The sequence below is a fragment of the Manis javanica genome, chromosome 2 (genome assembly GCF_040802235.1).
Source record: "Manis javanica isolate MJ-LG chromosome 2, MJ_LKY, whole genome shotgun sequence".
Lineage (NCBI taxonomy): Eukaryota > Metazoa > Chordata > Mammalia > Pholidota > Manidae > Manis > Manis javanica.
Window position 1 is genome coordinate 134973801 of NC_133157.1, and position 15455 is coordinate 134989255.

The following is a 15455-nucleotide window of genomic DNA, read 5'->3' on the forward strand; positions in this document are numbered from 1 at the left end:
AAAGAATGTATAAAATTAGTGTTGAATATGTGAACTTAGCATTGTTCCAGTGGCAGTGAGGCTGGACACCCTTTCTTCCCCAGCTATTTGTGCATGCTCCTAACCCCCTCTGACATTTGGCCCTCCTCTCTGCTCTCAGGGCCTCTTCTTCAGTCCCAGGCAGCAGGGCCCCACAGCCATTGCACCAGGGCCAACCCCTCTCCTCTTTTCCTTGTAGTGACTGAGAGCATTGGTGACACAGGGCTTAGAAAGCTGCCTTCTTAGCCAGAAAGTCAAGAAGTGGGTGTGCCCACTTAGGGCTCTCTGTACATGTGTACCTGCCCCAGTTCCATGCACCATCTGGGTCCCAGGGTGATACCTAGGCTCTTGTTACCTGCAGGAGAAACATCTAGTGCTGACATCATTTCAAACTCTTAATGCCTAATTTGTGAGACTTTTCCTGGAGATGACCTCAGGTCAGTCTCCTCTCTTAGCAGCTCTTTTGCATACATTCTACTGAGATTTTGACAGCTTCCAGAGTATCCCACAAGTAGCAAAATGCAGGCAAGAGAATGAGTTTTTTCATTCTGAGATACAAGTAACTTTGCTCCATGAAAGTATTTCTGTGTAGTCCTAACCTTTCATAATCTCTGGAGCACTTTTTCCCTCTAAGGGAGCTGGAAATTATTGAGACAATAAATCGGAAAATGTTTTTAAAGTTAAACTTAGTTGCTCTGTATTTGTAATTTTTTATTGCAAAGGAGTTGGGAATGTTCAGGTTCAGTTTTGTTTTGTTTTAATCGATACCCAAAGCCTTTTATAGCTGTGGTCTACCAAGCCTAGACAGCAGTCTACAGGAGGCCTCTGCCACAGATGGCTGCTGTTCTGCTGTTCTAGCTCCTCGCACTGCTACATGCTGGGGCTCCAGTGTTCGCCTGTTTCCCCTCCTCCTGCAGCCACTGCATGCTTCCCCACCCCCACTGCACACTGTGGACTTGGGAGTCACGTTTCCTCCACAATCAGAAATATGTGACAGCAAGGAATGGTAGCAGTGTTAGAAACTGGAAAATCACAGACTCCTACAAGGGAGGAAAATGAGGCCAAGAGAAATTTCAGGCTTGAGCATGTTAGAAATGAAAGTGTCCTTTCTGCAGCCCATTCCTCCTCCAGTGCTCCCTCAGAGCACACACCATCTCCAGCAGCATTTATGAGATTGGGAATGTGTACCCCATGCCCTGAAGGGCATGAGGTGGCAGCATTCCCTTCTGAATGACCCTCGTCTCTATTTCAGTCCAAAGTCTCAATTTGTGGGGTCTTAATTAGATCCAAAAAAGTGTGATACACCCTATCCTTATCGTATCTTCCCAAGGGCTTTTTCAGAAGTGAGAATGTGTTCTAACAAGGTACCTCTTATACTTCTAATAACTAGTCACACTTGGGGTGGCCCGTGCTTTGGAGAGAGTGGAAGAGTTGAAAACTTCTTAAAGGAAATCTCTGATCCCACATCCTGCACATGCTGTTGGTCACAGGAGTCTTTGAAGAGGGGATACTGAGCACCCATTAGTAGCTTATTCTCTGATAGCACTTTGCAAACTATGACATTGGTGCAGGGATAGAACACTGATCATTGGAGAGAATAGAGAACCTGGAAGTAGACCCATGGACATATGGCCAAATGATTTTCTGATCAACATCCAAATAAAGCAGGTCAGTGGAGGAAGAACAGTCTTCAACAAGGACATTCATAGGCAAAAAATTAATCTCAACCTAAATCTCATTCCTCAAAATGGATCTTAGGTTTCAATATAAAACAAAAAACTATAAAATATTCAGGGTAAAATCTTTGGAACCTGGGACTGGGTAAAGAATTCTGAGATGTGACCCCAAAAGCATCATCCATAAAAGGAAAAATCAGTAAGTTATCAAAAGTAGAAACTTTTCCTCTGCGAAAGTCCTATTAAGAGAATGAAAAGACAAGTTACAAACTGTTTTACAAATCTCTTATCTGAGGATGTGTAAAGAACTCTCAAAATCAAACGGTAAACACAAAACACTCAAAAACACACACGCAATTAGAAAATGGGCAGAGGACCTGAAAAGATACTTCCCAAAGAGGACATACCCATTGCCAGTTAGCACATGAAATATTTTCAACATCACTAGCCCTTAGGAAAAAGCAAATCCAAACCATGATGAGATATCACTATGTTCCTATTAGAACAACAAAAATGAAAAGTAGTGACATCAAATGCTAGCAAGGATGTGAAGATACTTTCATTCATTGCTGGCGGGAATGTAAAGTGGTACAACCACCCTGGAATATAGTTGGCAACTCCTTTAAAAGTCCACTTACCCCAGCAGTTACACTCCTGGCATTTATCCAAAGAAATGAAAACCTATATTCACACAAAAACCTGTACACATGTTCATAGCAGCTTTGTTTGAAATAGCCAAAAACTGGGAACAACCAAAATGTCCCTCAAAAGGTGAATGAGTGGGGGCGGAGCCAGGATGGCGGCGTGAGTAGAGCAGTGGAAATCTCCTCCCAAAAACACATAGAGCTATGAAAATATAACAAAGAAAAATCTTCCTAAAATAGAGACCACAGGACACAGGACAACATCCAGACCACATCCACACCTGCAAGAACCCAGCGCCTTGTGAAGGGGGTAAGATACAAGCCCCGGCCCGGCGGGACCCGAGTGCCCCTCCCCCCGGCTCCCGGCGGGTGGAAAGAAACCGGAGCGGGTTTTTTTTTTTGGCCAGTGCTTTTTGGAAGCCTTAAAGGGATGGGCCCCCGTTGCTAGGGAGGCAGGGTGGCGGGACTGGTGAGCAGGTGCCTGGGACCAGCGCCTGAGGACAAAGAATATCCCACGTTTCTCCCTGCGGGACCGGCGGGCGGGTGCCTGAGACCGGCACCTGAGGACGGAGGAAATCATGCGTTTTTCCCCTTTTTTTTTCTTTTTGGCGAGCGCTTTTTGGAAGCCTTAAAGGGACAGGGACCCCAGTGCTAGGGAGGCAGGGTGGCGGGACTGGTGAGCGGGTGCCTGGGACCGGCACCTGAGGACAAAGAATATCCCACATTTTTCCCTGCGGGACCGGTGGGCGGGTGCCTGAGACCGGCACTTGAGGGCAGAGGAAATCGCGCGTTTTTCCCCTTTTTTTTTCCTCTTTTCTGCGAGTGCTTTTTGGAAGCCTAAAAGGGACAGGGACCCCGGTGCTAGGGAGGCAGGGCGGCGGGACTGGTGAGCGGGTGCCTGGGACCGGCACCTGAGGACAAACAATATCCCGCATTTTTCCCTGTGGGACCGGTGGGTGGGTGCCTGAGACCGGCACCTGAGGACGGAGGAAATCACGCGTTATTCCCCTTTTTTTCTCTCTTTTTGGCGAGTGCTTTTTGGAAGCCTTAAAGGGACAGGGACCCCGGTGCTAGGGAGGCAGGGCAGCGGGACTGGTGAGCGGGTGCCTGGGACCAGCGCCTGAGGACAAAGAATATCGAGCGTTCCTTCCCTGCGGGACCGGTGGATGGATGCTTTTTGGAAGCCTTGAAAGGACAGGGACCCTGGTGCTAGGGAGACAGGGTAGCAGGACCAGTGAGCGGGTGCCTGGGACAGGCACCTGAGGACAAAAAAAAAAAAAAAAAAATCGTGTGTTTTTTCCTTTTTTTTTTCTTTCTGTTCCCTCTCTCATTGTTGCTGTTGTTGTTTTGGTTTGGAGAGTGCTTTTTGGAAGTCTTAAAGGGGCAGGACAGGTCACTTAGACCAGAGGCAGAGAATCTGGGGATCTCTGGGCACTCTAACCCCCTGGGCAGCAGGGAGCACAGAGGCCCCTTACGGAGATAAATAGCCTCCTGGCCGCTCCCCCTCCAACGGGGCTCCACCATTTTGGAGGAACAGCCCCAGCCAGGCCAAGCCCACAGCAACAGCGGAGATAAACCCCAAAGCAACTGGGCAGGAAGCAGAAGCCCTGTCTGTGCACAGCTGCCCAGCACAAGCAACTAGAGGTCGCTATTCTCCCAGGAAAAGGCTACAAACCAACGACAAGGGAAGCTCTTCCAGCGGTCACTTGTACCAGCTCTGCAAACTATCTCTATCACCATGAAAAGGCAAAACTACAGGCAGACAAAGATCACAGAGACAACACCTGAGAAGGAGACAGACCTAACTAGTCCTCCTGAAAAAGAATTCAAAATAAAAATCATGAACATGCTGACAGAGATGCAGAGAAAAATGCAAGAGCAATGGGATGAGATGCAGAGAAAAATGCAAGAGCAGTGGGATGAGATGCAGAGAAAAATGCAAGAGCAGTGGGATGAAGTCCGGAAGGAGATCACAGATGTCAGGAAAGAGATCACAGAAGTGAAACAATCCCTGGAAGGATTTATAAGGAGAATGGATAAGATGCAAGAGGCCATTGAAGGAATAGAAGCCAGAGAACAGGAACGTATAGAAGCAGACATAGAGAGAGATAAAAGGATCTCCAGGAATGAAACAACACTAAGAGAAATATGTGACCAATACAAAAGGAATAATATTCGTATTATAGGGGTACCAGAAGAAGAAGAAAGAGGAAAAGGGATAGAAAGTCTCTTTGAAGAAATAATTGCTGAAAACTTCCCCAAACTGGGGGAGGAAATAATCGAACAGACCATGGAATTACAGAGAACCCCCAACAAAAAGGATCCAAGGAGGAAAACACCAAGACACATAGTAATTAAAATGGCAAGGATCAAGGACAAGGAAAGAGTTTTAAAGGCAGCTAGAGAGAAAAAGGTCACCTATAAAGGAAAACCAATCAGGCTAACATCAGACTTCTCAACAGAAACCCTACAGGCCAGAAGAGAATGGCATGATATACTTAATGCAATGAAACAGAAGGGCCTTGAACCAAGGATACTGTATCCAGCACAACTATCATTTAAATATGATGGTGGGATTAAACAATTCCCAGACAAGCAAAAGCTGAGGGAATTTGCTTCCCACAAACCACCTCTACAGGGCATCCTACAGGGACTGCTCTAGATGGGAGCACCCCTAAAAAGAGCACAGAACAAAACACACAACATATGAAGAATGGAGGAGGAGGAATAAGAAGGGAGAGAAGAAAAGAATCTCCAGACAGTGTATATAACAGCTCAATAAGTGAGCTAACTTAGGCAGTAAGATACTAAAGAAGCTAACCTTGAACCTTTGGTAACCACGAATCTAAAGCCTGCAATGGCAATAAGTACATATCTCTCAATAGTCACCCTAAATGTAAATGGACTTAATGCACCAATCAAAAGACATAGAGTAATAGAATGGATAAAAAAGCAAGACCCATCTATATGCTGCTTACAAGAAACTCACCTTAAACCCAAAGATAAGCATAGACTAAAAGTCAAGGGATGGAAAAACATATTTCAGGCAAACAACAGTGAGAAGAAAGCAGGGGTTGCAGTACTAACATCAGACAAAATAGACTTCAAAACAAAGAAAGTAACAAGAGATAAAGAAGGCCACTACATAATGATAAAGGGCTCAGTCCAACAAGAGGATATAACCATTCTAAATATATATGCACCCAATACAGGAGCACCAGCATATGTGAAGCAAATACTAACAGAACTAAAGAGGGAAATAGACTGCAATGCATTCATTGTAGGAGACTTCAACACACCACTCACCCCGAAGGATAGATCCACCGGGCAGAAAATAAGTAAAGACACACAGGCACTGAACAACACACTAGAACGGATGGACCTAATAGACATCTATAGAACTCTACATCCAAAAGCAACAGGATATACATTCTTCTCAAGTGCACATGGAACATTCTCCAGAATAGACCACATACTAGCTCACAAAAAGAGCCTCAGTAAATTCCAAAATATTGAAATTCTACCAACCAATTTTTCAGACCACAAAGGTATGAAAGTAGAAATAAATTCTACAAAGAACACAAAAAGGCTCACAAACACATGGAGGCTTAACAACATGCTTCTAAATAATCAATGGATCAGTGAACAAATCAAAATAGAGATCAAGGAATATATAGAAACAAATGACGACAACAACACTAAGCCCCAACTTCTGTGGGATGCAGGGAAAGCAGTCTTAAGAGGAAAGTATATAGCAATTCAGGCACACTTGAAGAAGGAAGAACAATCCCAAATGAATAGTCTAACATCACAATTATTCAAACTGGAAAAAGAAGAACAAAGGAGGCCTAAAGTCAGCAGAAGGAGGGACATAATAAAGATCAGAGAAGAAATAAACAAAATTGAGAAGAATAAAACAATAGCAAAAATCAACGAAACCAAGAGCTGGTTCTTTGAGAAAATAAACAAAATAGATAAGCCTCTAGCCCAACTTATTAAGAGAAAAAGAGAGTCAACACAAATCAACATAATCAGAAATGAGAATGGAAAAATCACGACAGACTCCACAGAAATACAAAGAATTATTAAAGACTACTATGAAAACCTATATGCCAACAAGCTGGAAAACCTAGAAGAAATGGACAACTTCCTAGAAAAATACAACCTCCCAAGACTGAACAAGGAAGAAACACAAAAGTTAAACAAACCAATTACAAGCAAAGAAATTGAAACAGTAATCAACAAACTACCCAAGAACAAAACCCCGGGGCCGGACGGATTTACCTCGGAATTTTATCAGACACACAGAGAAGACATAATACCCATTCTCCTTAAAGTGTTCCAAAAAATAGAAGAAGAGGGTATACTCCCAAACTCATTCTATGAGGCCAACATCACCCTAATACCAAAACCAGGCAAAGACCCCACCAAAAAAGAAAATTACAGACCAATATCCCTGATGAATGTAGATGCAAAAATACTCAATAAAATATTAGCAAACAGAATTCAACAGTATATCAAAAGGATCATACACCATGTCCAAGTGGGGTTCATCCCAGGGATGCAAGGATGGTACAACATTCGAAAATCCATCAACATCATCCACCACATCAACAAAAAGAAAGACAAAAACCACATGATCATCTCCATAGATGCTGAAAAAGCATTTGACAAAATTCAACATCCATTCATGATAAAAACTCTCAGTAAAATAGGAATAGAGGGCAAGTACCTCAACATAATAAAGGCCATATATGATAAACCCACAGCCAGCATTATACTGAACAGCGAGAAGCTGAAAGCATTTCCTCTGAGATCGGGAACCAGACAGGGATGCCCACTCTCCCCACTGTTATTTAACATAGTACTGGAGGTCCTAGCCACGGCAATCAGACAAAACAAAGAAATACAAGGAATCCAGATTGGTAAAGAAGAAGTTAAACTGTCACTATTTGCAGATGATATGATACTGTACATAAAAAACCCTGAAGACTCCTCTCCAAAACTACTAGAACTGATATCGGAATACAGCAAAGTTGCAGGATACAAAATTAATACACAGAAATCTGTACCTTTCCTATACACTAACAACGAACCAATAGAAAGAGAAATCAGGAAAACAATTCCATTCACCATTGCATCAAAAAGAATAAAATACCTAGGAATAAACCTAACCAAAGAAGTGAAAGTCTTATACCCTGAAAACTACAAGTCACTCTTCAGAGAAATTAAAGGGGACACTAATAAATGGAAACTCATCCCATGCTCATGGCTAGGAAGAATTAATATCATCAAAATGGCCATCCTGCCCAAAGCAATATACAGATTTGATGCAATCCCTCTCAAATTACCAGCAACATTCTTCAATGAATTGGAACAAATAATTCAAAAATTCATATGGAAACACCAAAGATCCTGAATAGCCAAAGCAATCCTGAAAAAGAAGAATAAAGTAGGGGGGATCTCACTCCCCAACTTCAAGCTCTACTACAAAGCCATAGTAATCAAGACAATTTGGTACTGGCACAAGAACAGAGCCACAGACCAGTGGAACAGATTAGAGACCTCAGAAATTAACCCAAACATATATGGTCAATTAATATTTGATAAAGGAGCCATGGACATACAATTCTAAAATGACAGTCTCTTCAACAGATAGTGCTGGCAAAACTGGACAGCTACATGTAGGAGAATGAAACTGGACCATTGTCTAACCGCATATACAAAGGTAAACTCAAAATGGATCAAAGACCTGAATGTAACTCATGAAACCATTAAACTCTTGGAAAAATACATAGGCAAAAACCTCTTAGACATAAACATGAGTGACCTCTTCTTGAACATATCTCCCCGGGCAAGGAGAACAACAGCAAAAATGAGCAAGTGGGACTACATTAAGCTGAAAAGCTTCTGTACAGCAAAAGACACCATCAATAGAACAAAAAGGAACCCTACAGTATGGGAGAATATATTTGAAAATGACAGATCCGATAAAGGCTTGACGTCCAGAATATATAAAGAGCTCACACGCCTCAACAAACAAAAAACAAATAACCCAATTAAAAAATGGGCAGAGGAACTGAACAGACAGTTCTCCAAAAAAGAAATACAGATGGCCAAGAGACACATGAAAAGATGCTCCACATCGCTAATTATCAGAGAAATGCAAATTAAAACTACAATGAGGTATCACCTCACACCAGTAAGGATAGCTGCCATCCAAAAGACAAACAACAACAAATGTTGGCGAGGCTGTGGAGAAAGGGGAACCCTCCTACACTGCTGGTGGGAATGTAAATTAGTTCAACCATTGTGAAAGCAGTATGGAGGTGCATCAAAATGCTCAAAACAGACCTACCATTTGACCCAGGCATTCCACTCTTAGGAATTTACCTTAAGAACACAGCAATCAAGTTTGAGAAAGACAGATGCACTCCTATGTTTATCGCAGCACTATTTACAATAGCCAAGAATTGGAAGCAACCTAAATGTCCATCTGTAGATGAATGGATAAAGAAGATGTGGTACATATACACAATGGAATACTACTCAGCCATAAGAAGTGGAAAAATCCAACCATTTGCAGCAACATGGATGGAGCTGGAGAGTATTATGCTCAGTGAAATAAGCCAAGTGGAGAAAGAGAAATACCAAATGATTTCACTCATCTGAGGAGTGTAGGAACAAAGGAAAAACTGAAGGAACAAAACAGCAGCAGAATTATAGAACCCAAAAATGGACTAACAGGTACCAAAGGGAAAGGAACTGGGGAGGATGGGTGGCAGGGAGGGATAAGGGGTGGGGGAGAAGAAGGGGGGTATTAAGATTAGCATGCATGGGAGGAGGGAGAAAGGGGAGGGTGGGCTGCACAACAGAGAGGACAAGTAGTGACTCTACAACATTTTGCTAAGCTGATGGACAGTAACCGTAATGTGGTTGTTAGGGGGGACCTGATATAGGGGAGAGCATAGTAAACATAGTATTCTTCATGTAAGTGTAGATTAAAAATTAAAAAAAAAAAAAAAGAAAGAAAGAAAGAAAAGGGGGATTACTCCTTAACAGGATAAAACTATTGGTAAATCAAAGATCAACGCATGCTTTAAATATCCTTAATGTTGATCACTTAAAGGGTGTCAGATGATCAGCTATGGAGGTACTCTTTTCTGATAATATTCCTTTCTCTTAATTAAAAAAAAAAAAAAAGCAGTTACTGTGTGCTGACCTCCAATGAGTTCTGCACAGTGGTATAGAGGGCATGTCAAAGTGTGGGCAAAGGGTCTGTTTGTTTCTACGCAGAAGGTCAAGGCCTAGCTTGGATACCCAGAAAATGAACTAAGATACGATATGAGGAGGAGCTTCCGGCATCAGCACTCTCTGGAGGACTTGTGCCGGGGGATGATCATCAAAAAGCCTCCACAGGGATCCGGAGGATGCTGCAGTTGTGGCTGCATCCAGCCCACCGTCTCCTGGACTTGCCATAAGAATGAGGAGGGAGATGTCTAGGCTGGCATGTGCATACAGTGAGACAACGAATTTGACCGGATCTGTACTGTTGGAACTCAACCAGGAGTTGGGAGGGGTGCAAGTTGTAGCACTCCAAAATCTCATGACTATAGACTATCTATGGTTAAAAGAACATATGGGATGTGAACAGATCCCAGAAATGGGCTGCTTTAATTTGTCTGATGGTTCAAGTACAGTTGGACAATATCCATCATATCATAGATAAATTTTCACAAATGCCTAGGGTGCCTAAATGGTTTTCTTGGCTTCACTGGAGATGGATGGTATTTATAGATTTGCTTTGTTTATGTCACCGTATTCCTATTATGTTAATATGTGTGTGCAAATTAGTTAGTAGTTTAAAACCTATACATACTTAAGGTACTATACAAGAAGATATGTCAAAGAAATAATCAATCCTCCCATGTTTCCTTCATATGCTACATCTATAGCTTTTCTTCTTCCTTCCTAATTACAACCCTTAAATAGAATTCGTGCCTCATATCGAATTTACCGAGTATCGTAATTCCTCCAGGTGGTAAAGATACCTCGAGACAAGTGCTGGGCATAGAAGCCACAGGGCATAAATCTGCAAAGAGGTAAAAAGCTAACCTTTTCAAACAATATGGCTTCTCTCTCACTTACCAACTTTACATTTCCCTGTATGGCCCCGGAAGATGGCTGGTTAGCCAGAGACGGGTAAGATTCCTCAAGGGAGGAACAACCTAAGACAGGCACAGTCGCAGGGGGGCCATCAGGTGAGAATTTGGGGATCAACAGAGGTGAGGCTCAGAACCTCCCCCCCCCTGCTTTGAGAGAAATCTTCTGCATCCGTGGATGTCTTACTGCCCTTGTCTAGCCTGGATTAATACTTAGTCCATAGGCACACACCTGATCATCTGATCATCTACATTTGCCTTCTTACAGCACTAAACTATGTTTTCTACCTTTATCTTGCATCTACCTACCACTTCAGCATTTTATTAAAAATAAAAATAATAATAGTAATAGGAGAAATGTGGGATCAACATATAAATCAAGTACAAAAATCAAACGAATATTCATATTTGACCTGATTGTTTATAGGTCATATTGCATGATCAAAACCGAAAGTTTCTGTGATGAATGCCCTTGTACTGTTCACCATGTAAGAATTTATTCACTATGTAAGAATTCGTTCACCATGTAAGAACTTGTCCGTTATGCTTCAGAAGATTGGAGACTGACGAGAATTAGGCTTGAGATGGATTAATGATTGTACATTGAGCGTTGACCCCCCTATGCTGAATTTTATTGTTCTTAACTACTATTTGATCAATAAATATGAGAGATGCCCTCTCAAAAAAAAAAAAGAAAGAAAAAAGGTGAATGAGTAAACAAACTGTGGTCCATCCATACATTGGCATGCTACTAGGCAATGAAAAAGAACTGTTGGTAGATGCAACAACTTGTATGGATCTCACAGCCATCATGCTCAGTGAGAAAAGCCAACCTCAGCATGTCACATTGTATATGATTCCACTTATGTAACATTCTCAAGATGACAAACTTACAGAGATAGGAACCAGACCAGTAGTTGGTAGGGGTCAGAGATAGTAGGGGTTGTGGGGAAGAACTATAAGGAAGAGCATGAGGAGACCCTGGAGGTGGTAAATAGTTCTGTCTTTTGACTATGGTGGTTACAGAAATCCACACCTGTGATAAAATGGCATAGAACACATTGTGCCAGTGTCCCTATATTTTTGTAGGTTAGTTGGGGAGAGTACATAGTATCTCTCTGTACTGTCTTTGCAACTTTCTATGAATCTATAATTATTGCAAACTAAGGGTTTTAAAAAAAATCTCCTTAATAATCAAATGGTTATTTTAAAACAGTCATAGGTAAATAATTATTAATTAAATGATATTACTTCTTTGGAGTTTATGTGAGTGTACAGATGGCAACCTAAAAATACCAATGATCGGAATAGTAGGTGCCATTTATGCTACACTCAGACACAAAAGACACATTCTCTGTAGCCCCCACAGCCACCCTGGCAATGCATCCAAGGTTCACTGGCTGGAAGGTCACAGCTGATCTCAGACCAGGCCCCAGTGTCACTGAAGAGGATGCCCCCTCCACAGCATGACATTACTCTCCACTGGTCACCACCGTTGGAACAGATTCCTTCCTTTTTTGTTTTCAAAATAGATATGAAAATACTATATGTTCTTGTTACAATTTTAGAGTCTGAAAGGCATAAAATAGGAAGTGAATGTAAGGAAAAACACTACTAACAACTTTTTAAAAGTCCTTCTAGACATAAAAGTTTATGTTTGCAAATTTTAAAATACATATATATGTGTGTGTGTATATATATATATATATTTAACCTAGGAGCATAATTGGATTTATAACCTCACACATTTTTGGGAAATAAAAATGGTGCAGTGCTGTGGAAAACAGTCTGGCAGTTCCTCAAAAAGGTAAACACAGAATTACCATGTGACCTGGCAATTCCAATCCTAGGTATATAGCCAAGAGAACTGAAAACATACGTCCACACAAAATTTTGTACAGGGATGTTCATAGCAGCAGTTTTCATAACAGCTGAGAAGTGGAAACAACCCAAATTTCCATCTTTGAGAAATGGATGAAGAGTGATTTATCCATACGAAGAAATGTTACTCAGCGGTAAAAAGGAATGAAGTACTTATACACACTACACCATGGCCAAACCTTCAAAACAGTATGCTATATGAAAGAAGCCAGGCACAAAAGACAACGTACTACTTTATTCCATTTATATACAGTGTCCATAAGGGTTAAAAACCGAAAGTAGACTAGTGGTTGCCAGGAGCCAGAGGAAATGAGTTACTGCATAAGGGGTGGAGGACCTGGGGTGGTATCGGGATGATAAAAATATCCTGAGGTTAGATGTGGTGAAGGTGGCACCGCTCTGTGAATGCACTAAAAATCAATGCACTGCACACTTCAAAAGGGTGACGTTTTTGGTATGTGAATTATCTTGATTTTAAGTGTTGGATTTACACAAGTCTGTATTCATATGGTTCAGTAAAGAACTTGGGGTGTTCATATTGCACCACATCTCATGCAGAGAGAGGATAACTCTTTATAAACTAGCAACAGTCCCGAGAGGCTCCAATCAAATCACTAGATACTCATTTTTTATGGAAAAATACATATGAAATTTGCAATTCTAATTGTACAATTTGGTAAGTTTGGTTTTAATATGTGCATATATCTTGATACCTTTCCATTTAAAAGCTACATGTTACTATAAATGAAAAATACATATCTATAGAAGCTCTCCAGTTTCCTGAGATGTGACCTGCTGTGCCATAGGAATACAGAAGATACAATCCAATGTTAAAAATTGAATGAGGCAACTTTCTTAAGGTTTCATGGTATATAAAAGGCAGAGCTACAGTGAGCCACAGGCCTGACCTCAAGGCCTGAGCTGTACCTGCTCCCTTTCTAAACAAGGGGTTTGTGTAAAGTCAGTGTTGTCTTGAAAATAAGTCAGGTCTAAGGTGAGAAATGGGGGGTATATATCTATTGATATAAGAAATTACAGTTTCCTCCCAACCCTGCATTTCTCCAAACTACTGATAAGGAAATCAGCATTTCAAATGTGCTAGGTCCAATGTCCATAATGAAGTGTGTAGGTGTCAGTCATTCATTCTTCTCCTAACCTGGACTTGGCCTTTCTCTTTAGCAGTGGGGATGTAACGGAGCAGCTTGCTGCTCCGTCCTCCTGGAGCTTCATAACCATCAAAAGGATGGTGAGGGAGCATGAACCAGGTGGCATGCAGAGTGGGAAGAAAAGCACCAGGGAGCAGAGGTGCTGGGGCATAGTGAGCAACTGTGCGCAGGCTGTCCCCAGAGAGCCTGGGGAGGAAGGTGACTCTGAAGGGACGGTGGTTGGGGCCAAGGGCAAGCCGGTTGAGCCGATTGTCCCTGGGAGGAAGGCTCAGCAGGCCTTCCCAGCTGCTCTGTGTCAGGAGAGGGCAGCAAGAGGTCACATGGGTCACCATGAGCCTTACCTGGGGCCCCCTCTGACCTCACCTGGCCTATTCCTTCACTCACGCAAGCTGCTGCGGGTACTCCCCAGAGGTCATCAAGAAAGGGAGACCGGACTTGCCACTCGGTGTTCTTTAGCATGTGATTTTCCCCCTTTGCTTAGCATGTTCATGCTTGATTTTGACCCAAAACTAAAAATTTATAGGAATGATACAAACCCTTGGTGCCTGCCTTAGGCTGTGCCATACACCAGGTGTTTCTGCTGTAACTGGTGTGAGGAACCAAAAGGAGGCGAGGACATGCTCTGTGTCGCATTCTCGTATGATTCTGACACATTTTCAGGTTCCGAGTTTTTCAGTTTTGTTAACTACTAGATCCTAAGCACCCAAAACAGTGCTTACTTTTAAATATAGGGGGGAAGAAAAGAATATGTAACATTATTAAGGCCACAAACTTTTTTTTTTTGGTATCTGATTTTTTTTTGTTATTATTACTATTTTTATTTTGCTATTATTAATGTACAATTACATGAGCAATATTATGCTTACTAGATTCCCCCCATTATCAAGTACCTACCACTTACCCCATTACAGTCACTGTCCTTCAGTGTAGTAAGACGCTATAGAATCACTACTTGTCTTCTCTGTGTTGTACTGCCTTCCCTGTGCCCCCTAATCCCCCACTACATTATGTCTGCTAATCCTAATACCCCCTTTTCCCCCCTATCCCTCCCTTCCCACCCATCTTCCCCAGTCCCTTTCCCTTTGGTAACTGTTAGTCCATTCTTGGGTTCTGCAAGTCTGCTGCTGTTTTGTTCCTTCAGTTTTTCCTTTGTTCTTATACTCCACAGATGAGTGAAATCATTTGATACTTGTCTTTCTCTGCCTGGCTTGTTTCACTGAGCATAATACCCTCTAGCTCCATCCATGTTGTTGCAAATGGTGGGATTTGTTTTCTTATGGCTGAATGATATATTCCATTGTGTATATGTACCACATCATCTTTATCCATTCATCTACTCTTGGACAATTAGGTTGCTTCCATTTCTTGGCTATTGTAAATAGTGCTGTGATAAACATAGGGCTGCATATGTCTTTTTCAAACTGGGCCCCTGCATTCTTAGGGTAAATTCTAGGAGTGGAATTCCTGGGTCAAATGGTGTTTCTATTTTGAGTTTTTTGAGGAACCACCATACTGCTTTCCACAATGGTTGAACTAATTTACATTCGCTCCAGCAGTGTAGGAGGGTTCCCCTTTCTCCACAACCTCGCCAACATTTGCTGTTGTTTGTCTTTTGGATGGTGGCCATTCTAACTGGTGTGAGGTGATATCTCATTGTGGTTTTAATTTGCATTTTTCTGATGATTAGCAATGTTGAGCATCTTTTCATGTGTCTGTTGGCCATCTGAATTTCTTCTTTGGAGAAGTGTCTGTTCAGCTCCTGTGCCCATTTTTTAATTAGCTTATTTGCTTTTTGTTTCTTGAGGTGCATGAGCTCTTTATATATTTTGGATGTCAAACCCCTTATCAAATGTGTCATTTATGAATATATTCTCCCATCCTTTGCTGTACAGAAGCTTTTTAGTTTGA

At 41.9% G+C, this 15455-nt stretch overlaps 1 protein-coding gene across 10 annotated transcripts in view; it reads left to right on the top strand.

Annotated features, from left to right (window-relative positions):
- The window catches only part of SPIDR (scaffold protein involved in DNA repair), a 462021-nt gene that overhangs the window by 399746 nt on the left and 46820 nt on the right, over window positions 1–15455 (top strand). The window lies entirely within an intron of this gene.